At 46.3% G+C, this 23,049-nt stretch overlaps 1 long non-coding RNA gene and 1 other non-coding gene across 2 annotated transcripts; both read left to right on the forward strand.

Annotated features, from left to right (window-relative positions):
- The first annotated feature begins 465 nt into the window (after positions 1–465).
- LOC132508683 (uncharacterized) lies at positions 466–22,188 on the forward strand. Its single transcript, XR_009536738.1, has 2 exons — positions 466–626; positions 21,915–22,188. It is a non-coding gene; the product is annotated as an uncharacterized LOC132508683 (long non-coding RNA).
- TRNAE-UUC (transfer RNA glutamic acid (anticodon UUC)) lies at positions 1,886–1,957 on the forward strand. The gene has a single exon. It is a non-coding gene; the product is annotated as a tRNA-Glu (tRNA).
- Positions 22,189–23,049: the final 861 nt, after the last annotated feature.

A 23,049-nucleotide genomic window follows, 5' to 3' on the forward strand; every position in this document is an offset into this window, starting at 1 on the left:
AGAAGCTAAAATTCGATCTGGTGAGCTGCTAGGAGCCTGACCCAGCTCCCCACCGTTCCTAGCCTGAAGTCATGCCCAAGATGGGTGGTGGGGGAGAACTATCTATCCAGAATGAAGATTGAGTTGCTGAACGGTATATTGTCCTGGACTGTGCTTTGTTATTTAAAGTGACCATGGAGCTCTGTGTTACCGCTCAAGTTCTCATCCAGTGGCAGGGGAAAAACGGAACCAATTTCAGTTCGGGGATAGTAAGAGACCAAGGAAAGCTGCATTCTGGTTATATCCTAAGGATGGTGCCTGTCCAATGTATGGGTTACATGGGGAACTTTTATCTTTAAAACTGGGAAGGTACTTTTAAAAGAGAATTATCACGTGGACATACAAAACTGAAAGGTATACGTGAAATCTCCGCCCTCAGATTGAGAAGCACAGATGTAGGACAGTCTGTAGTTGATGAGGTTTGTTTTGGAGAGTTTTCTTTACCGTTCCAAAACAGATGCCCCCCGAAGGAAGGCAGCAGCTGTCTCACTGACTGAAAAACAAACAAGTGAAACTGTTCGAGGATGCAAAGATCGTACAGGAAGGACCCCCCGCCCCCAAAGACGCGCATAAGACCTACCTCACAGGTATACTATTAAGATTAACTGTGCAAACATACTGGCACGTGTCTAACACACAGCAGGTTTTCAGTCGGTCGGTTGTGGTTTTCCTTCAGCGACTTCATGAAGTTCCAATGGTGCTAGATGATGTCGACTCCCTCTTCGGGAGCTTCATCCGTGTTCATACGTAAGAACCGTTTCTGTTTCCACTCTTGCTGATGAATGTCACAATGGAAGCCTTAGAGAGCCTCGGTTAGGGGAAGAGCGGGAACCTTCTAAGACCCTTTGGCCGGTGGGGAGAGAGGAGGGAGTAAACGGGAACCAGAACCAGCTTTTAAGCGGGCTCCCACGTGTTCGGCGATCGCGAAAACAACTTCTGTGTAGTTTAAGTCGCCACGAGGCCACCGGGACCGCAGCTCTCCCACCCCGGCTGCCCTTATAACTGGCCCTTTGTGCTTCCTCATCCACGGGGCCGGTTGTAAGGCAGAAACTGTGCCCGGAGAGATGCTGCTTCCAGCCGAGACCGGGCTGGGAAACCGCGGGGACCTTCCCTCAGTCACGCCTGCTGGCAATGAGGGACTTTCTCCGGTTTTTTAAAGTACGTTCACAGACCACCACCGCCTACTTTCAGTGACACGAATCCTGCCTTTTACCGTTCAGTCAACAGAACCTGGACTGTTCCAGGCTTCCAGGCAGCCCTGCCTCCTGAGCGGAAAGGGCAAGTTTCTGCCTGCGTACGGCCCCGCACAGTGCGGAGGGGAGAGGGACACACCCCGGGCGCTGGGGACACCTGGGCTTGGCGGCCCAGGGGACGCGGCCCGTGCGTTTCCTCAGGCGTGCGGGTCTGCCCAGCTGCACCGAGGCGGGTCTGCTGCGCTGCGAGCGGCTGCCCCGCGGCTGGTCAGTGGCCGCCAGGGAGCCGGCGCCCAGCCCACTCCGGCCTCTGTGGAGCCGCTTTTACGTCCTTCCAAAGGAGTGTCAGTCCTTTGGTGGTCTGCCCATTTCTTGTGAGAAATTATGAATAATGACTCATCAATCTAGAATCTACACCGGTGTATACGTGGTGTCTAAAAATCAGGAGACTGGATGAGGTCATAAAAGACGCGAACGTGGAAGAAAAAGAGATTCGAGCGCCCTCCTCATAGCGCGGAAGAATAGAGGGCGGGCCGGAAGGCATCTCCGCATGCGCAGAAGCAAGTCTGACAAAGGTTGACGGAAGAGGCGGGGCGGGAGGACGCTGAGTCTAAAGACATAATTTGTCTAGATTTGCGTTGGTTATCGTCGTTTCCCACATGGTCTAGCGGTTAGGATTCCTGGTTTTCACCCAGGCGGCCCGGGTTCGACTCCCGGTGTGGGAACTTCTGACCTTTTAGGACAAAAGAAAAGCAATTCAAACCCCCCTTAACTAGGGGGTGGGGGGACTAGATTAGTGCTTTTAGAAAACGCTGTAACCCCATTTCAGAGCAGCCAGGAGAGAATGAAGCTGGAGGGAAGCAAGGTCTGCCCTCGAGCGGGCGTCGGCACACAGCCGACGCAAACCCGGTCCGCTGGCAGAAGCAGGAGGAAAGGAAATAACTCGGAACAGTGCCAAGTTAGCTTTTGAAATAAGTCTTTAAATCTGAGGAGCAGGGAGCCAGCCGGTCCCGTGCTAAGATATATGTTTCAGCTGGTTTTTCTGCGTAATTTCTCCTTGTACTGTGAATATGGAACTAATGACCAAAAAGTGCTCTTCTGTGAAAGAAAAATAAAAGCCATAGTGTAGGACATTACAGGGCTTTTAAGTTGCCTAAAGCCATTCCTTTGAGAAGGACAGCAAGATTTCCAGAAAAGACATACTATTAAGGGCAGAGTAGTTCAGGGTACAATAGATTGTGTTTGTGATTCAAAGAGCTCACTAAACCAGTTATTGCGGGAGGAAGGGGAGAGGCGGTGAGGGAGGAGAAAAGAAAATTAGGTTATTACAAATATTGAGGAGTGAGGCAATGGCAAAAACAGCACTTTCTTCTCATTCCCTAACATATTTATTTGACACATTCTGTTGAAAAAACTTCAAGAATTCATGATAGGCTCAATAAGCTCTCTAGAGTTAGAAATCTTAGTACTGATGTGTGACGAGACAGTTTCCAACTGTTACCCAAATAAGTGCATCCTCTGCTGTAATCGTTTAGCTTGCTTACCTCTCCAACCATTTGCCATTAGGAAAAGTCTCCAGGCATTTAGAAGCCACACTTCTTTCCCACTGGTGTTGAACGCTTTGAAGCTTCCCCAATTTGTTACCAGACTGCCTTTAACCCTGAGAAACGGCTGTGAAAAAGACTTGGCATCCACATGACTTCGTTTGAAATTTGCTCTCTTTTTAAAGTCCTTTGCGATTTTAAGGGACACAAAAATGCCATCCTTCATGAGAAAAATACTAGGCTAAATATATGCTTATTCAAAATTCCTAAATGAAGAGCTTGGAGGAGAAATTGATCATCAGCAGGTGATCTGCATTTATTGAATCGAGTAGGACAGAATTGATAGGAAAATAAAAAACATAATAATAAGAAGTAATATTTATTGAGCATGTACTATGAACTAGGATAAATGTTTTACACGCCTTTTTCAATTTAATCCTTATTTTGTTATCAGATATTATTATTATGTCTGTATCAGCCAGGGGCCCAGTAGGAAACTGATGACATTCTTAACAGAGTTTAATAAAGGGACTATTTAGAGTTTATTTAGGGTCTAGGAAAACAACAAGGAACAATGCAGTCCTCAGGGCTCCTGGGCCTAAAATGAGTAAGGGGGGAAAGTTGGCTGATGGAGAGAGCTGCCACTGAGGGGCTGTGGTTTTGGTTTTTGTTTGTCTTAAAACTTGCTTTCGTATGGCAGGTGAGTTCCATTCACATGAAGGCTGTTAAATCTACTCATCCTATGAATCGTTCATTTCCATAAAATAGATTCGTGGCCTCACGGATTTGACAAAAGCTGCCTTTGGATGCATAGGATAATTAAGAGATGCAGAGCATGGTAGATACTTCTATAGACATGTACTTAACTAAATGAAAAGAGCTTAAGTTTGTGGAGAGATGGTTGCTTGAGTTATATTTGGCATTTTACAGCCTTGTATTTTTGCAGAACATTTCGCAGTAATTTTCATTAATCATCTTCCTAATCAGTCTTTAGATTCACAGAACTATTTGAGCTGCAAATGCCCTCTGCAGTCATTTAATGGAGCTCCTCATTTTACCCAGGAAGCATTGGGTCCCGGATTTTATGCCTCTGATTCCCTAGGACTGGATTTTAGATTGTGTTCTAGATTATTAGATTGTGTTTTAGATTGTCACCCCAAATTGAATCTTTCATGGTGTCCTGGCCGAAACCACTCCCTCCTGCACCACCGGGTGCTGAGAAGATGAATTTTTAAAATTCTGTCATATCTTGATTTTGGTCAGTGTTCACAATCGTAACAATTTTCCTGTTTGAAGTTTTGAGTTAAAAAAAAATTTTTTTAAATTCCGCATACAGACATTTCTAGAAAGTGATGATCTTTATTTGGGATATTTGAACTAGTCACAGGTTCTCAGTATGCTTTTATTTTTATATATGGTCATAAACTTTGGGGGAGTCTGCATAGATATTGCTTTATGCCCACCCACACGGGTATATAGAGTCACATAGACTTGTATGTATGCTCCCTGAGAGATACATGTTGCATGCAAAAAATTTCCTAAATAATTGCAACATTAACACTTCATATTAATACAGGAAAGGGAAGGCAAATATGAATTTTTTAACTGACCCACGTTATAGAGCTGAACAACTTGGAAAAACACTTAATACTTGGAAAATCACTGGAACAAATAATCAAAAAATCAATCTGCAAACACGTAGAAGACCACAGCGTACTGGGTAATCATCCCACATAGCTTTGTGAAAAACGAAGCTGACCAGATGAATTTAATTTCCTTTTGTCACAGAGTGACAGGCATGGTGGATGGGGTAGCAGTCAAGAGAATCTATCCTGACTTAAGAAACCTTGGGATTTTGTACCTTGTTGGGTGCTCATGAAGAAAATGTAGGTAAGACTACTGCTGTCTGGCAGGGATGCATTCAAACCGAAGTCTGGGGCTCAGCTTCACGCAGACAGGCAGCTTACCCTCATTCTATGCAGCAATGACCTTGTCCTCCTTCTTAAGTCTCTTCTGCCTGGATTCCTTTTTTTAAAAACGCGTTATTCAGAATCTCTGTGCAAATTACATCATCTCTCTGTTCCTCAGTTTCCTAGACTATAAAATAGGGGTAATAATTGGACCTACCTTATAAGGTTGTGAAGATTAGATAAGATAATGCGTATAAAGTGCTTGGCCCAGTTTGGGGCCAGTGACAATTTGTTGCCATCACCACCATTATCATCATTGTCATCATTATCATGTCTAGTTCCTTTTTCTCTACTTCTAATCACAGTGTTAAATCTGATCATTTCTACCTCTTCAGTGATGCGAGGTATGTTCTTATCTATTTCCCCTGCCACTGTGCTGGGCAGATCATCTGTTCCCTGGACTATTGCAGTAGATACCAAACTGGTTTCTCTGACCCCCATCTCACCCATCTTTTCTATCTCACATCCTACTGCCTGTCACAGCGTGGAGCTGAGCGTGCCGCTCCCCTGCACCTTCAGGGCTTTGGCCTGCCATGTGCTCCCAACTTACCTTTACAACCTGATTCTACCGCTTCCCTCTGTGCACCCCAGGTTTCAGTTAATTTCTCACTTTGCCCTGTATCTGGCCTTTGCTCAATTTTTCCTCTACTGAAATGCTCCTGTGTCCTTTCTCTAAATATCTGCATCTTATCCATCCTTTAAGGCTTAATTCAAATGTCCAGTCCTTCACAGAGCATCCCTTACCTCTCCTGCTGGGAGACTCCTGTTACCTCTCCTGCTGGGAGACTCCTGATGGGAATATCTTCTGATTCCCCTTAGCATCTTGTATACCTCTCTTCTGATACTAATTCCTCTCTAACTTCAGGTCTTAACTTAGATGTCATTTCCTCCAGAAGTCTCTCCTGCTTCTCTGACAGTGGGGGAGATGCTTTGGTCTGCGTGTTTCTTTCTCACTGCATTTACCACACTTGCGATGGCCCCCCGCTAGAGCGCATGCTCCAAGGCCAGTGCCCTGCATGAAGTAAATACTTAATAAACCTGTGCTGAGGGAATGTGTGAGCCGGACAAGGACTGTATTGTCTCAAGGAACATCTTAGGTTCCAAGTTACAGAAAGCCACTGGAACTAGTTCAGGCCGGAGGGAGAATGATTGGCTTATATAACCAAACTGTGGAAAGTGGAGTGATGTGGCTGGCCTCAGGGACAACCAGAACCAGTGTCCGTCTCTCTGTCTCTCCGGGTGTCAGATTTATTCTCATCTATTATGGACCAGCTGTTTCCACATGGCAGGGATCTGAGCACAACCGGCTCCATACTTATTTCTCACAGCTCCTTCAACTAAGAGGGAAGGTCTTTCTTTTCTTAGTTTTTGTTGGAAAGTGCTGGGGAGGAAGGTGGCCTTGCCTGGGCCCTGTACCCTCTTGAGGGTCAATGCACGTGGGGTATTGTGATTGGCAGCCCTCATTAGAACCGCATGGTGGGGAGGAAGGAGGAACAGGCATTAAAATTAAGCCAGAGAAATTAAATAGTGGTGATGGTTGCATAACTTTGTGAGTATACTAAGACCCCCGAATGTAAAAGCCTGGATTTTATGGTATATGAATTATCTCGATTTAAAAAAAAAGAAAAAAATTAAGCCAGAGATAAAATCTTGCTGGCAAAATAAGCATTTTTTTTTTTTTTTTTTTTTTTTGCTGTACGCGGGCCTCTCACTGCTGTGGCCTCTCCCGTTGCGGAGCACAGGCTCCGGACGCGCAGGCTCAGCGGCCATGGCTCACGGGCCCAGCCGCTCCGCGGCATGTGAAATCTTCCCGGACCGGGGCACGAACCCGCGTCCCCTGCATCGGCAGGCGGACTCTCACCCACTACGCCACCAGGGAAGCCCAAAACAAGTATTTTTATATTCCTTTTATTTGAGCTACTCATTCAGCAAACATTTATAGGCACCGATTATGGGCCAGCACCCATATAGATTTACATTTTAGTTGGGGAATCTTCCACATACACAAAAACACATGAATAAGGTAAGAAGTCTGGACTTCATTCTAAATGTTATGGGAAAGCTCTGGAGGTTTAAGCATAGAGAGGGTTCCACCACCAGGATGAGACTCCCTGGATTCGAGGGCCTTTGAGTATCTTCTGGCCAGTTTCTCTGTTTGTGGTCAGTGTGAACCACACTTTTATGGGAAGATGAGAATGTTGAACAGGTCTTTGAAATGGCTTCCATAACCTCATTTTCAGAATTTGGCAACTTTGTCATAAAAAAGTTTCCTTGTGGACCAACCTAGATCACATTACACTCTGTTTTCAGCCTATTGGCCTGGAGTTAGCCAAACTGCAAAGTTTGGAGGCACAGCCCTCAAGACTGCCCTCACTTTGGACACCGTCCTCAAGTTTGGGCATTGCCAAAACTACCCCCAGGTTTGATGATGTGCTGGAAGGACCCACAAAACTCAGTGAAAGCGGTAGTGCTCACAGTTACGGTTTATTATGGGGAAAGGATACAGGCTGAAATCAGCCGAAGGGAGAGACACACCAGGCAGAGTCTGGGACAACTTTCTGTCATCCTCTCCTCTCTCCCCATGGAGTCAGGATGCGTTATCCCACCCCCATCCTGTATTGAGGTGTGACAATAGGCATGGAGTATTGCCAACTAGGGATGCTCACCTGAGTTTTTATTGGGGCTTCATTATGCAGGCATGATTGATTGCTTGATCACCCACGTGGCTGAGCTCATCCTCTAGGCTGCCTGATAACACGTGACTCAAAGCTCCCATCCTAAGTCACATAGTTGGTCTTTCTGGATACCCTAAAGCTATCAGGTAGGACCAGACCCCGCCCTAAACAAAGACACTCCTTTCAGGTAGGAGTGTCTTTGATAGATTACTTCCCAGAAGCCAAGGGCAAATGCCAGACCTCTCTTTGGCCAAGACCAAATTCTTTACTACGAACCATTTTTTTTTTCCAGTTTTCTTCTCAATGGAAATGAAGGAGACAGGATTGGTCATGGCCGCAAACTGTTTGACAAAACATAGGAAAGTGTTCAGGGCCGCAGCTTATGATGGCTCTGACTTCTCTCCCACCTTTTCTCCAGACTTCCTAAGGGGAAGTTTAAAAAAAGAGGGACGAGGAGGGGCTATGGGGATTAGCAGTTTTCTCTGAGGCCTACGTATCTTTGGCTGGCCGTCCCACGGCATGCTCTGATCTTAAAATGGAAACAGCAGACCCTAGAGGAGTGTTTGATGCGAGGGATCTCTGTCTCATCAGAACCACAGTGAATCTGAGGCGTGTCACCTGCATTAGGATTTCCACAGAGAGCTCAAAAGCAAAATTGCCGAATCGCGTGCAGAAAATGGAGGCCCGTCAGGATTTTGTCTGGATCTTGCAGCGTCTGACAGTGGACCTGGGGAGTTCACCTTGTTATTATCAGGGAACCTCATGCCCCACCCTCGGTGAGTTTTAGCTCTGTAGATCCAACACCTGCAGCAGTCCAATTGCATCTCCTTTGACCCTGACTCCCTCGTGTATAAACCTAGCAAGTCTATTTGCCAAAGGCAGAGAACCCCATCATCTATTTCTTGCCTCTGGGTACCTCTGTTGAGTGCTGTTTTCCATTCTAAGCTCTAATACAGGAGATTGGGGAGGGAGGGGGAGGGTACAGAGGAAGACAGGACATTTTGTAAGCATCAGATATGTTCACTGAGTCTGCGGGAGCAGTGAACCTGCCAGTTATCAGAAGCTGGAGTAATTTTCCATAACCTGTGCTCGTTAATGTCCTGATCGGGGTTAATGGATTCAAGGGAGGCAGAGAGAGTGCTGCACTAAGGGAAGTAAAGGAGGAATAATCAGAATTTGGCAACAGCTCAGCAGTGGGGTGTGAAGGGAAGGGATGATTTGTTGACAACCCCAAGATGATAAGCATCCCCAGAGAGACAGAGAAGTGGGGCAGAGAGAATGAGATTTGTCTCCTCTGACAACTTTGAGGCACTGCCGGGACATCTAAATGGAGCAAATGAAGAGCGCAGGCAATCCAGGCTGGAATACCTGTGAAAGCACACGTCTCTGGGGCAATTGTCATTTTCAGGCAGATAAGAGGGTTTCTAACTGAACGGTGCCTGGCTCTTGCAATCAGTGGTGTGGTCGAGAGAGAGTGTGTGCTTGGGAAGATGTGAGAGATTCTGTCGCGTATTGAGCCTGTAGTGACAGACACACGCTTTTGTACATATACCTCTAGCCCTGCAGTGACACATCTCAAGAGCACCGGATGTGCACTGCGCAGCTCCGAGGGCCTCCAGTTCCACTGCAGTCATCGTAGATTTTGATAATTTTCTGGCAGATGGCAGAAAATTATCTGCCATCTTGTAAAGGGTCTTGAGAAAGGCGTGACTTTTTCCAATTTGAGCAAAGATACTATATAAGCTTTCAGGGGCCCTGGGGTGCTTGTTAGTCTTTTTAAAATTATTATTATTAATAAGTCTTGGTTAATAAAGCCCGCAAAATTTCTAGTCCCTGCTGATCTTGTTACATGATGTGAAGAATCAGTCGAAGACCCTGAGCTACTAATTATTTTATTTTATAAATTGAGCACTTTAATGTTGGCACATTGTTTCTTGTATATGTTTTGTGTGTGATTGTGGGACACACTGGAAAGCTGGGTTGGTACGAATTTCATGGAAAACGGTTTCGCATGTAATACACATCAAGAACCGTAAGCATGTTTCTTCCTTTTATCTAGTTATTATACTTTCAGAAATCTACAACAAGGGAAGAATCAGAGAAGAGCAAAGATATAGATTGATGAACAAGGATGCTTTTATCCTTACAGCGTCATCTATCATTAAAAAATACTTGAAATGATAAAAAGGTCCTGTAATAGGAGAATGAATGAACAAATGGTACATCCATATGGCGGAATATTGTAGAGTCGATTATTTAGAGCCAAGATTATCTAATGACACAGAAAAAAGCAGAATCCCAAACTCTGTGTATAGTTTGAGTCCAACTTTGTATAGAAGACCATACACACGTACCTAAAAACAGGAAGGAAATATACCAAAAAGTTAACAGTGGCTATTTCTGGGTGGTGCAGTTACATTTAATCTTTTTCCTTGTACTTATTTCAAGTTTCCAAATTATTTTGACATGAGTATAGTCAGGAACTTCCCCCCCGCCCCCAAGTAAATCCACATAGCTTGGGAGTTTAGGTTGAGTGCTATGAGATGCCCTATAGTGTGCTCTCAGCTACCCCCAGCACAAGGGCATTTCAGAGCCATCCAACCTCTTGTGAGCCTCTACGTGGTGCTTTCACCCTGTAGACACGGGCTCTCGGCTGACCCCTGCAGTGGGCAGGGTTGACACTGAAGGGACAAGGCTCCAGGCCCACTGACCTCCCATTCATGCCCTCATCCAGGGTGATGTGGCTGGTCCACCTTCTCATCGGAAAACAAAACCTGGATGCCCTGGGTCTTGCACAGGAAATGCCATTTTAGCCGTAAGTGACATTTCTTTTAGTGAACCAAAACTGTCTGTGAACCGTTCACTGAAAGCTCTTCTCTAGCATTTAAAGACTTTTTAAGCGCACAACCTAGGTCCCATTAGTCTTCTCCATCTGGTAACTTCCCTCTTGTCAGAGTGCTTCCTTTCCTTATTGCTGTTTTGCAAATGAAAATCAGAGTGGCTTTAAAAAAAATTTTTTTTAGTTGGAGTTTTGATCTGCTGGGTGTGGAAATCCCTGATAGATTTCTCACAGTGAGATTCTATAGCAAGAATCACAATAATTTGAATTCTTATTTGAGGGTTAGCAGAAACAACAGGTACTTTAACAAGCTGGGAAGAGGCCAGTGTCAGATATGACAAATAAAATAGTAAAAAGAGAAAATAGAATTCATTTCTATTAGGCTCAGCAATAATAAAAGCATAGTAACTTGGATATTTAGAGAGAGCTCTCTATCTTTTAAACATGATCTTCTGAAGATGTGGTATAAATATACATAGACATATGTATGTAGAAAGTCATTCTGCTTCCAAGAAAGTTAGACCCCCCCGCAAGACTTCATAAATCTCCAGTCTCCAATGACTTTTTTTTTAATAAATTTATTTTATTTATTTTTATTTTTGGCTGCGTTGGGGCTTCGTTGCTGCGCGCGGGCTTTCTCCAGTTGCGGCGAGCGGAGGTTCCTCTTCGTTGCGGTGCACAGACTTCTCATCGCAGTGGCTTCTCTTGTTGCGGAGCACAGGCTCTAGGTGCGCCGGCTTCAGTAGTTGTGGCACACGGGCTTATTTGCTCCGTGGCATGTGGGATCTTCCCGGACCAGGGCTCGAACCCGTGTCCCCTGCATTGGCAGGCAGATTCTTAACCACTGCACCACCGGGGAAGCCCTCCAATGACTCTTGTCCTCAGGTTGAGTTCCCCAAAGGGCAGAGACCTGTAGGAAGGGGGACATAGCAAGTGTGACTACAGCTCTCGGATAAACAACCATTAAAATTTAAATGTTTTGCAGCTTTTTGTGAGTGTACAATTATTTCAAAATAGAAAGTTAAAAGAAATTAAGTGAGAATGAGAAACATTAGGAGCCTAAGCACTGTAGCTTCATTATAATAACTTTTGCCACCATCCCTAGGAACACGACGTAAAGGTGAAGTTAGATGCTGGTGAGTGGAGGGTAACTGGCTTGGGAGTAGGGGGTACAGGGGATACAGAGAGACTAGAAGAGACAATCTAGGGTTCCCCTGTTCCCCCACCGCTACTGGACAGAGGAAGCAGCAGTTGTATTTCTGTGAATATTTTGGGAGGCGGTGTGATGGGGGAGAGAGGCAAGGCTAAAGTTGGTTGTGCGGGGTTTTTTTGTTTTGCTTTGTTTTGGTTGGGTTGTTTAATTTTAGATGACTAGGTGTAGCTATGCGCCCCTGGCATTGCTGTTGAATTCCAGTGTAGACACCCGAGGTCCTCTGTCCTTTCCTTCACCACCAACTGCTTGCTTGGTCTGCCCAGGGCTGAGTTAGGTCAAACAAGGTCAACAATTTCTGGAGATGTTCTGAGGGATGAAGTGTGCAGCCAATGCAAGATTCTTTTTTAAGGTGGTATCATGCATTCATTCTCCAACTTCTGCTTAGGCCACAAGCCACTGGTGAATAAAATGATCTCAGTGATCAGATGCAGTGCACATGGGGCAATATTCCTTCACTGGTTCTGTTTGCCCTGGACGCTGAAGCTAGAGCCAACCTTTTCTGGCGAGATTCCCGACTGGCCCCCCCCAGTTTTTTTGGCCCCAAATTTTAAAAAGCCAGCAGGTCTGGTCAAAGAACCTTGGCTGCTTCCATGAGCCTTTTTGAGCACAAAAACTGATTCCATGCAGTTAGCGGTTGCCCAGCGCACAGCTCTGAATGGAGTCCTTCCCAAATCCTTCCCACTTCGCCTCATAGCCCGAGCTCATGCTCCCTTTCTGGCAAGGACACTGTGCACGATTCTCTGTATATAGAGAGCTGGCTCCATTTCCTAGCAATTCTATGAGGTTCTCTCTTCTTTGATGGTAAAAATGGAGCAGTCTGAACATCTCCAAAGTACTGGGATCTAAAACAAAAAGCACCAGGGGCACTGGTGACAAGAAACAGAGTCCCCCTTTTCAGCAGAAGCTTTTAGAATAAATCTGGTACCAAAGGTTTGGTCACAGTGATTGCTTCAGTTTGGGGCCTGCGAGGACACAAATATTTCGAATTTCTTGTCAAAACTTGGCTGACAGCGTAAGCTTTCTTTATTTTGTTATCTGTAATCATATGTAAACAGCTACTAGTTTTATAGAGGAATAAAGTTGGGGGTGAATCAAACAGCCCTGGGGCAAAGCTTCAACTTGACATAGACTTGGAATCGATTTTACTGCCAACGTGTGACGTGGGGCGGGGGGAGGGGGGAATTCTGTATTTTCTTCAAATCCCAGTTCTTCATCTAAAAACCAATAGCAAATGCAATGCCTATGTGATAAGGTCAATGAAAGAATGACCAAATAAACTAACATAAAGGTGTTCAATAAGCACTACAAAACCCTTCCCCTACCCTCTCTCATCCTACTGCTCTCCATCCCCTTTTCTTGTCTCTAGAGCTGTGACTTTCAAATTGTTTTAACATCTGGAACTTTTAAAACATTCAAATAAACATGTATGTAGAAGTCAGGCATAGAAAACAGATAAAACCCCCAGGCTGCTACGAAGGAAGCGTCAGGTTCCTCCTGTCTTTCTCTCCTCGGAAGAAGTTTTCTGCAATTTAAGTGCGTGGGGATGGATGGCCTTTCTCCTTTACTGGGAGACCCTGCAGGGGGGGGCACAGGAAGAGGATTGGATCGCTGGGCCCTGCGACGCTTCTCCCCTTCCACTGCCCCTCCCCCTCCCAGGTCCGGGCACCTGAAATCTTCCCAGGGAGGGCTCCGGTGTGACTGGGGTTGAAATTAATGCATTCGGGGCTGGAGTTCTTTTCCCTTTGGCGGTTTCTCTGATGAACTCACTTTCTGGAAGGAAGGCATGGCTAGCTGCCGGAGGGTTCTTAGCAAGCCAGAGACTTGACTGATTCAGCCGCGGGATGGGAGCTGTGTGAGCTCCTGTTTGGTGTCCGTGTGTCAGAAAGCAGGGGAGGTGCTTGGTGCGCACGATCCTTTACTTGGCTCTGTGTGTTTACCAGATGTGTGTTGGCGCCTGGAAAAGACTGATGGAATTAGCCCTGCTGGTGCAAGAAGCGGGGTTAAAGGGTAAATCACAGAACACTTGGCTGTGACCTGGGAATCCGGGCTCCAGTAGGGCCTGCTACTGCTGCTTGTGCCTCTGCCTCCGGAGGTGAGGTGGCCTCGGCATGAGGCTGGCCTTAGAGGGCCTGCAGCTAGGCAGGTCCCCTACCCCGCAAGGGCCATGAAGTTCCAGCGGGCGCCTCTGCACCCCACCCCACGTGACTGGCCCCGGCCCCGCCTCCTTCTCCTGTTGGCTCGCGATTTCCTTTCCTACAGGAACATTCCGGGCCTTGAGAGAAGTGGCACATTCCTCCCTTCTAGGGAGGAGGAACACCCAAGGGCTGCGAAAAGGGCTTCTCTCCCTTTCTGTGGCTCTGATTATAGATTGCTGAGTCTGAAGGGTGAGGACAGCCTGGAGTCCTGCCCTGAGCCGGGAGTCGGAATGTACAGTAGTGCTTTCAAGATCTTAGTCATCAGTAAACAGAGCTATTATGCTCTGGGTCTGATGTGTTCTCTCTTCTGCTGGGCGGCCTGTGGTTGCCATGGATATGGCTTTGTCTTTGGAGGCCTATAACCAAGGAGGATTTAAGTAAATCCTCTTGGGTCAATATTTCCATAAAACCAAAAAAAAAAAAAAAAAAAGAAAAGAGGCGGGAGGGGGAAGAAAAAAGGAAAACTTTCTTAAAAGACTCTAAGATACCCTTAAACAGTTCTGAAATCATCACCAAAGCAACAATAATACCCTCAGGCTTGCCAGAACCCATGGGGGCACACATTTTTTTAAAAAGTACTCAGAATTACAAAGATGAAGTTCACTTAATGGCTCTGATTGCAGCATGTGAAAATGATGGTATTTCCCAGTTGAGTGTTTTGAACAATATAAAGTTACTTTTTTTTTTTTTTTGCTAGTGCTTATTTTTCAGAATGCCTCTTGATTTGCCGTTTCTAAGATGTGTCATATTCCAGCATATAAACGAACCTGTGTTTAAAGCAAACAGTAGTTATTTCCATCTGACATGGGAGATTCGGTGACGTTTGGTGATGACTATGGAAGATGGGTAGATTGAATTAAGGAGGCTTTAAAAAAAAAAAAGAAAGAAAGAAGAAAGACTGAGTCCTGCACAGTATCCAAAGAGCTCTGGCGTCTTTGTTTGAAAACACATGCACACTCCCGGGATTCCTCATAAGTCACTCGGAAGAAAGCTACTGTCACCTGGTAAAGCAGAGGTCCGGGAGCTGGGGAGTAGCCACAGCCCCGCCATGCTTTGGTTCTTTGCTCCAAGAGCCTCATCCTTTTTAATGGGCTGCCCTTTGTGTGTGTTTCTTTGTGTTTCCAGAAACCACACTGCCTCAGTCAGGGAAGCAAGCTGTGGACTTTGGGCTGAGAACCCCGGCCAAGGTGCCCACAGCTGGGAAAGGTCTGCTGCCGTAGCAGCGTCCTTGCTGCCACCACCGGTGGCTCCTCCCCTCATGGCAACAGCCCAGGGGCTTGTCCTCCCTCCTACCTGCTTCCCTGTTTATTGTCATTGGCAGCAAGACACTTGCAATAAAGAAGCTGCATCTGAACTGCAATTACCCAGCTTCCTTTTCCACTGAAGTGGGGCAAAAAGTGATGTTAATTTCCTTTCTGTGTGCTTGAGTTTTCACGTGTTTGTACTTAGACACTGGATCAATCCACAGTCTCCTTGTTTGCCTGCCTCAGGAGTTCTCCCCAATCCTCACCTGTGATGTCACCTGGCAACCGCTGGAACTTCCTGAGTGGAAGATTAGGACCCTCTTGTTCTGACTCCAAGTGCCTGAATGCATAGTCCTTGGTGATGGTTAGGAACAGAGAGGACAGTGACGCTGCTGGTGGGTTGCCACCAGGGTCAGTGGTGGCTTGTCTGGACGAGGAAGGGAAGCTAGTGCCTGAGCCGCCTCTGGCGGGTCCTGGGAGGAACGACATGCTCCCAGGCCAGCTTGCCCCCATCCTGCCAAGAACCGCCTGGGAGGCTGTGGTGGTGACCAGCGAACAGAGACCCAGCTCTTCGGTTTGATGAGGCCAGTTGTGGGGTGAGTCTGGGAGCCCTAAGAAAACTCAGGGGTATGAGGAGGAGTCCCTAGATAAACAGCTGCTAAGTTCTCTGAACCACCATATTAGACCCTCAAGGGAATTTTTTTTTTTTTTTTGCGGTACGCGGGCCTCTCACTGTTGTGGCCTCTCCCATCACGGAGCACAGGCTCCGGACGCGCAGGCTCAGCGGCCATGGCTCACGGGCCCAGCCGCTCCGCGGCATGTGGGATCTTCCCGAACCGGGGCACGAACCCGTGTCCCCTGCATCGGCAGGTGGACTCTCAACCACTGCGCCACCAGGGAAGCCCCCTCAAGGGAATTTTGACCCCTATGCTTCCATACAGTTCCTCCAGGGCCACCACCAAATGGGAGAGATTTCATGGAAAAGCTGAGGCTACCCTTGATATCAGGCTGAGAACGATCATTTTGATCCGGACTAAAAGGTTTCTGATTTTCCAAGTTGGTAAGCGAAATAGAGTGATGTCCGAGATTTGGATTTGAGGGTGACTCTGAAAGGACCCAGGGAGGTTATGAAGCTTTAAATGACACCAGTTCCAAAATATCACGAGGAAAAAAAGGAAGAGGCAACTAAAAGAACCAACATGGTGGTGAGGGAAGGCTGTTAGAGCTTTAATTTGAAATGAACACAAACAAAAGATGGAAGGGGGGGCATGTAATGAAGGGTGTCACAAAAGAATAGCAGGAATCTGTATATTAGTGTCAGGAAAGCCGAAGTCCAGAATATGCTAAGACTTGTGAAACAGCAGCTGACCTGCGAATAATGCTGCATAGTGTGCAAAGCATTTTCATGTAAATGATCACAGGATCCTCGCAATAATCCTTGGGGGGCGGGGTGGGTAGGAGTTATTATCCTCAGAGTGTGTGGGGACTTCTCAGAGGCAAAGCTGGGATTTGCGCCCAGATCATTTGAGACCAAATGCTGCGTCTTTCCACGACCCCACATCACTCTCTGTTACCCTGTTCAAAAGTGTATATAGAGGAGGATGGGGTAGTGTACCCCAGGCAGGTGATAGAGAGCAAAACCAGCTGGTCCTATATTTTCTTCAGTGCATCACAAAGCAAAACAGTCTTCAAAGGCTAGAAAAACTTTCTCAAGATGGATGAGACCCTCAAGGAGATTTGAGTTCTCCAAGCCTTAGGCCTAGACATTGTAGATGGCTGTTTCCAAAGGGACCTGAATTTCCCCTGCATGGCCCTTACTCCAGAAATTACTTGCTCAGTATCTGTGTTCCCCACTAGACTTAGGTTCTTGAAGGCAGGGACCATGGTCATCTTGTCTATCATGGTATGGCCATTGACTGCCCAGACAATGAGGGAGTGACCGTAGACCTGTGAGCAGTCATGTCTGGGAAATTATGGGAGGTATGCTACAGAGGGAGGCAGAAGTCATCATGGTTTACAAAAATGAGAAAGGTAGATTCTAGAGTCTACTTACCAATTAGCTGACATTAGTCTCGAGGTATTTATATTCATTTCAAAGATAAAACTGAGGCCCAAAGGCATAAAGCAAGTCACGTGAACCCATCTCATTCATCCCAGAGACCTGATCAGGACCTTTGTTTTGGGTCACTCAAGGCTGAGGTGTGGCTATCCGGTCCACAGTGTGTCATAAATGCAGAGAAACAGGATTTCAAGGCAAGAATCTTCTTCTTTTAGGCTTTAGATCTTACTTTCATGCTGGGTTTTTCCATTAAGTATTTAGTCTTAGAAGAGGAAGTTTTACTTTTTGCTTGTGCTGGAAGGTACATATTTTGGAGAAGTTGGAAGCAGATACATTTAACACCAAGCTTTAGCAAAGCTTTCAATCGTCAATCCCCTCGTCGTCAGCATAGTTACCACATGTCCAAGTGTAAACACAGGCAGAGTCTTCTCTAAAGGACATTGAGATAGTGAGGGACTGGGTACAATTGAAATAGACATTCAGAGATTTCTTCAGCTCCTCTCTCCACGGGAAGGACATTGATTAAGGGTGGGCCTCCCATTTCCTCCTTTCCTGACCTCCAGGCCCACTTTCCAAGTCCACGTGTGGACTTGGAGAGCTGGAAGGACCCTGAGCTAAACCCACGTCATGTTCTCCTCCTCACTCATGTCACTGTAGTCAAGAAAGGTCTTCTGTCTGCCCCTCAACAAACTTGGCATGTTCCCACCCCCAGGCATTGGCATCTGCTCTTCCCTCTTCCAGAATTCCTCCCCACATCATTATCCCCACGACTGGCTTGGTGTCATTCAAGCCTCAGCTCAATCAGTCTCCTCTGGGAGAGGCCTGCCTGACCCACTCCCCATTGTATTTTCTATTTTTTCTTTTTTTTTTTTTTTTGCCGTACGCGGGCTTCTCACTGTTGTGGCCTCTCCTGTTGCAGAGCACAGGCTCCGGACGCACAGGCTCAGCGGCCATGGCTCACGGGCCCAGCCGCTCCGCAGTATGTGGGATCTTCCTGGACCGGGTCACGAACCCGTGTCCCCTGCACTGGCAGGCGGACTCTCAACCACTGCGCCACCAGGGAAGCCCCCCCATTGTATTTTCTTAATAGCACTTTCATCACAATATGAACCTACTTTTCTTTCTCCTTGTCCTAGCTCCCCTTTTCCTCTCTCTCCTTCTCGGTTCCTCCTGTTTTCCTTCCTCATCTGTCTCCCCTACTAAAATGGGAGCTCTCTGATGGATCCTCAGTGTCTAGGATGGCAGCTGAGCAGGTGCTCTACACACATATGTTGCGTGAACAAATTGATTCACTTACCTTCTTTCTTGGCTACTTCCGTTGAGAACACTTTAGGACACTAGGATCGTCTATTTTCAACAAATGGTGAAAGGGGGAAGGTCAGTGGAGACCATTGGAAAGCACTTTGATATTGGCAAAGAGTATTCATGTTTCAGGGCTCTCTGATAACCTGAAAGCAATCCACAGTAGCAGGCTTAGATCACAAGTTCTGGAGGCATCCTTAAGTCGAAGGAACTGTGCTCTGTCTTTGTGCAGTAAATGAAACCTCCAGGAAAGCTGAGAAAAAGGAATGGGGTGAGTTCCCTCTGGGAATGTAAAAAGCACTGCTGACTGGAGATAAGCCTGTGCAGGGTCTCTCAAAATATCCTTTATTTAGATTGTGTGGCACCACCTGATTGGTGCCCATGGGCGACATCAAGGTTGGAACGAGCTAAGACAAGGCCAGGGATAGGCAGCAGTGAGGAGCTTGAGTGGCAGAGAAAAACATGTCCCAGGAGGTACCGGCTCAAATCTAGCATTTCTGCCGATTTTATTGAATGGCGTGGGTGCACCGCCTCTTTACCTCGGTTTGGCAAAATGGGGATGGTATTGCTGACTTTCTTAGTGGGGAAGGTAGGAAAGGTTGAGGCTATCAGGTCATCTTTTGGAGCAAGGCCCCAAATAACAGTCAATTAAACAAGATAGAAAGTGTTCTCTCTCATGGAAACTTCTGAACCTAAGCATGAATGGCCGGCGTGGCAGTGATGGAGTCATTGACCCAATTGCCTTCCATTTTCTTGCTCTGCCATCTTTGGAATACTGCCCTCATCTGCATGGTGGACACTACCTAATCCATATTGAAGCAAGAAAAGAGAGAGAAGGGGAAGGCACTCACCTTTCAAGCTCACACATACCTTCCATTCACATCCCGTTGGCCAGGGCTTTGTCTCATGGCTAAACCTCAGTGCAAAGGAGTCTGGGACATGTGGGCTTTAACCAGGGTGGCAACATCCCAACTAACATTCTACAAACATGAGGAAAAGCAGTATCAGGAGATAGTTAGCATCTCTGCCATAGGTGACTGGAGGAAATGTGGCAAAATGCCTTGTAAGTGCCATGTTCGTTCTCCTTTGCAACTGCCCCAGGGGAGGAGAATCAAATGGGGATTGAGAGGTTCTCTGCCAGGTCTTTGCAGAGCAAGGAACCGCTTGGATTTTGATAAACAAATCAATGGAAATTTATTCCTAGAAAGCGTATGAAGCCCAGTGATAATAAGCAAGGCGTGTTAGTGCCATAGAACAGAACTGGAGCAATTTTGAAATGTTCATGAGAATGTAGTGGCTATCACGTAATTTGCCTAAGCAGTCAGAATACTGCTTCCTGCATCCTCCATCAGCCACTTAGAATCAACTATAAAGCAGGTCCATTGTGGAGGCTACATCTAGAACTGCTGGGATGTAAGCTCTATAGGTATGAAATTTGTGGCAGGCACTTATTCATCCAGTGCCCAATTACTAGAAGCTTCCCCAAAGCGTCAAGCTGTACTAGGGGGGTGGGGCAACTCTGCTCTTGAGAATGAGAGAGATTCTCAAGAGTTCAATAACAAAACACCGGCCCATGAGTTCATCCATTAAGTCAACAAATATTTACTGAACACGTATTATGAGTCAGACTCATTGTGAAAGGGCTGGGACATATTGCTGAAAAGCTAGTCCAGGTTCCTGCCCTCAAAGTGCACATCCTAGTGTGAAAAAAAAAAAAAGACAGGAAAGAAGTAAGCAAGGCTGTGAATAGGCAGGATACTACGTAGTGATAAATATCATGAAGGAACCAAACAGAGTGATGACAGAGAAATTGGGCAGTGAATAGGAAGCTCAGCGAGGGCCATTCTGAGGTGACGACATTTAAGCTAAAACCTAAAGAATAAGAAGCCAGTCGTACAACCAGCCAGGTGAAGAGAGGGGCAAAAAGAGCTTGGGGTTTGAGTGGGCCAGCAAGGAGACCAGTGTGGCTGGAGTGTACTGAGTGAGGGCAGAGGGACGAAAGATGAGACGGAGAGGAGAGGGCTGGTCCCAGAGAGTTTCTGGAAAGCGGGGGTCATGAGCTGGTCCTTGAATGACAGATGAGGTTTGAGCCTGAGCGAGGGGGAAACATTTTTAAAGTAGGGTGAGCTATGAAGGGCTTGAGCAGTGTAAGTGCAGGCTCAAGGTAGTAGGAAAGAAGGGTTCCTATTGGGAGTAGTGAGAGAAGGCTGGAAAGGGAAGCTGGGGTAAGTTCTAGAAGGTCTTAAAGGTCAAGGAGGTTGAATTCTCAAAGATAATGTTCAGTCATTTGAGCAGGAACAAAACATGATCAAAATAAGGTTTCGGAAAGATTTTCTTGGGGCTACACCAAGGCTCCTCGATCTTGGTACTGTTGACGTTTGGGGCTGGACCGTGCTTTGTGGTGAAGGGCCTTCCTGGGCATTGTAGGATGTTTAGCGGCATCCCTGGAGGCCAGTAGAACCCCCCTCCAGGCATGACAACCAAAAAACGTCTCCAGATATTACCGAATGTCCCCTGGGGGGCAAAATTGCTCCTGGTTGAGAACCAGTGCTTTAACAAAATTGGTTCAGGTTATTTTTATGTTTTTTTTTAAATTAGATTTTTTGGTCTTGAAGTATCTTGGTTATTGACTTTGTTTCTTTCACTGTAATTGTGTGGACATAGGAACTGGAAATTTAAGTAGTAGGAAGGCCACCTTAGTTCTAGTTCCTGCATTCTATTTGAAAATTTAAGAAAAGCTCACACGATGTTTATACAAATAAGTTTTAATCCTAAAATGAGGCTTTGAGAGTCCTAAGGGGTGTGTCTTCCACACCTCACGTTGATATTTTTACTGTTCTTACAACATGTATCTCTCTTTCCTGATAAGGAGGCACCCTGAAGCAGCCCCTGAATTTGGGACGTGAGAGAGGAAAAGGCCCTTTTCCAAAGAGGAGATGTGTATATTCATCTGAAAAATAAACATTAAGGAGGATTGTTGTGAAATTTGCTTTTCTTGAGGCCCCTAAGTTTAAATTAGCTTTGTGAGAACTCTTTGGGATTAAAAAACACCCCGAATTAAAATACCATATTCTTTCATCGCTTCCCTTCTCCCCTAGACGATATTTGAAAGATATGCAAGAGAATATGAAGAAATCCAGAAATGTTTTAAAAAATATATCTTCCTAGGTCTTTAAAATCATGTATTGGGTTGAATAGTGTCCTCCCCAGATTCATGTCCACTTGGAATCTCAGATTTGGAAATAGTCTTCGCAGGTGCGATTAGTTCAGATGAGAGCATACTGGATTAAAGTGGATCCTAACCCCAGTGAACGGTGTCCTTTTTTAAAAAAATTAATTAGTTTATTTATTTTTGGCTGTGTTGGGTCCTCGTTGCTGCACGCGGGCTTTCTTTTAGTCGCAGTGAGCGAGGGCTGCTCTTCGTTGCGGTGCGCGGGTTTCTCACTGCGGCGGCTCCTCTTGTTGCGGAGCACGGGCTCTAGGTGCGTGGGCTTCAGTAGTTGTGGCGCATGGACTCAGTAGTTGTGTCTCGTGGGCTCCAGAGCGTAGGCTCAGTAGTTGTGGTGCGTGGGCTTAGTTGCTCCGCGGCATGTGGGATCTTCCCGGACCAGGGCTCGAATCCGTGTCATCTGCATTGGCAGGCGGATTCTTAACCACTGTGCCACAAGGGAAGAACCTGAACGGTGTCCTTAAAGGAGAGGAGAGAACACAGAGACACACTGAGAAGAAGGCCACGTGGAGATGGAGGCAGAGATTGGAGTGAGGCATCTACAAGACAACACGAAGGATGGCTGGTCCAGAAGCTATGCGGAGGCAGGGAAGTATCCTCCCCAAAAGCTTTGGAAGAGAGTACGTTGACTTTGGACTTCTAGCCTCCAGAACTGTGAGAAAATAAATTTCTGTTGTTTTAAATTATCCAGTTTGTGGCAATCTGTAGTCATCGCAGCCCTAGGAAACTAATTCAAATGGTAATTTTATTATTGCTTTTAGTTTTTTAGTAACACTGGAGCTTGCTAGCTCCTGCCTGGAACTCCTTGTTCTTCAGAACTGGCATCAATCTGCAGCAAAAAGTTGGTCTCTGCCCCGTGCTTTGCCACCATCAGAGTGGCTTCAAACGTGACCACTTAAACTTTAGTTCCCACTGCACCCAAAAGACACCGCCAAGAATTCTGTGCACCAAACAGTTTTCCTACTGGAAGCCCACACGTGGAAGCGATGCTTCCTTTGGGCCAAATTCCAAGACTAGAGGGCTGGGCGGCGCTCTGCAGCGGTGGGTAATGGCTCCCAGTCTCCTAAATAAAGGTTAGCGACTTCACCAGAGATGTCACAACCTAAATTAAAAGGGAAAGGGGGAGGCTTCTGGTCAGATCCCAGAGGAAAACAGGGGGAGGTGAGTCAATGGATAATGGGTGTGGGAATAGGAGGGAGGACAAAAGAGTGAGGGATGAGGGGAGCAGCAGGGGGAGGGGAGAGAAAGAGAAGCAGGACAGCTGAATCCTTTCAGAGGACAGGGAAATGATCTTAATTTACCATAGGCCAAAACAAAAAAGGAAGATTACACAACATCGTTAATGACAGTGTTTCCGTCACTCACTCTGATGGGAGTAATTTTACATCTATTATGCAGATTTGGTGGTTAAGGTGCTGTCCTGCCAGCCTACTCCTGAGGGGATTAATGCGGGAGGTTCAGCATCATCAAAGAGAGACCATGAGGTCTGGAAGCTCTCATTTGTAATCTGACAAATACACAAAGTTTCTTATAAAATCATCTCCTCA

Source organism: Lagenorhynchus albirostris, chromosome 18, assembly GCF_949774975.1.
Source record: "Lagenorhynchus albirostris chromosome 18, mLagAlb1.1, whole genome shotgun sequence".
Classification (NCBI taxonomy): Eukaryota; Metazoa; Chordata; class Mammalia; order Artiodactyla; family Delphinidae; genus Lagenorhynchus; species Lagenorhynchus albirostris.